The 1,329-nt window shown below is 24.6% G+C and overlaps 1 non-coding gene across 1 annotated transcript; it reads left to right on the top strand.

The window, feature by feature from the left end:
- Positions 1 to 1,029: 1,029 nt before the first annotated feature.
- TRNAT-AGU (transfer RNA threonine (anticodon AGU)) lies at positions 1,030 to 1,103 on the top strand. The gene has a single exon. It is a non-coding gene; the product is annotated as a tRNA-Thr (tRNA).
- The last annotated feature ends 226 nt before the right edge of the window (positions 1,104 to 1,329 follow it).

The raw sequence follows: 1,329 nt of genomic DNA, 5'->3' as shown, positions 1-1,329 counted from the left end.
TATTATTATTTAGTTACATGTTTGTCTTTTTAATTTAGACCGTGTAATTTTTGTTTTGAAATTTTTTATCTCTTAAATTCTTATGTTTACATTTTTATTCAGTTTTTAAAAATTGAATTGATTAAATTATTTGAAACCTTGTTTTTTTTGTTCGGAAATATTTTACTCAAAATTCACGAATCAAAACATTATATTTGATCGAAATTTCAAAATAATTTCAAATTTCACTCTTCAAACTTTCATATCACATTTTCTAAAGTTCTTAAGAATTCCAAGTTTGTATTAAATTATAGACTTAAAAAATTTTGAAATTATTTTATATCTCAAATCCATCGTAAAATAAAATAAAAATATCTGGATAAAAAATAATTTGAGTTTTAAACAGAAAAAAATAATGACTAATTTGAGGTCACTAACCTAATTTGTCATTTTTAATAGGATATTTTTTCTCAATCATATTTTTTTTATTCATAAAACTTGAACACACAATCTTAAGAATTGACTTTCAGAAATTATTTCCGATGATGTTAAGTTTTTAACACTTTTAGAATGTTTTTTTTTATATAGTATGTTAAATATGTAACACTTCTAAAAAGTATTTTTTTAATATTAAAATTATTACACTTTCAAAAAATAGTTTCATGGAAAAAGGATATTTTTGAAAGAAATAAAATTTGGTGTCTCGTTTATTTCTTAAAAAATGGGTTTCAAAAAATAGTTAAAATTTTAACACGTCTAAAAGGTATTTTTAGAATATATTACATTTTTAATTATTTTGAAAAATACTTCCCAGAATGTTAAAATTTTTACACTCCCAAAAAGTACTTTCTGGAGAAAGGATATTTTTTAGAATAAAAAATAAAAGGGGTATATTAGTAAAGTTGAAAAGTGCAAATAACAATTAGCTTTGATTACACTGATAGATACTAATTAATAGCGAGCAGGAGGATTTACACTACTGGTGATCACCGCATGGTTAAACATATCAGTTTTTTATTAATAATTAATTGACAGATTAGTCATAGAGAAGCTTTCATAGCTCAGTTGGTTAGAGCACCCGTTTAGTAAGCGGGAGGTCTTGAGTTCGACTCTCAATGAAAGCAAATGTTTTTCTCTTTGCGAAACATCATTTTTTTCCCTTTCGCCCTCCTTAGCTCCTATCAATAACACATCATTTTTTTCATAGTACAATATATTTTTCATCATATAATTAATATTTAAGTTATGAAAACCATGGACCTTCATTATGAACAAATAGGCAACAAGGGGCAATTACTATCTGATTCTTAGGATTAAGATGCAACAGAGTATTTCTGCACACATCCTTTG

The sequence above is a fragment of the Glycine max genome, chromosome 6, assembly GCF_000004515.6.
Source record: "Glycine max cultivar Williams 82 chromosome 6, Glycine_max_v4.0, whole genome shotgun sequence".
In the NCBI taxonomy this organism is placed as follows: Eukaryota; Viridiplantae; Streptophyta; class Magnoliopsida; order Fabales; family Fabaceae; genus Glycine; species Glycine max.
This window is presented reverse-complemented; position numbering and strand designations above follow the sequence as displayed.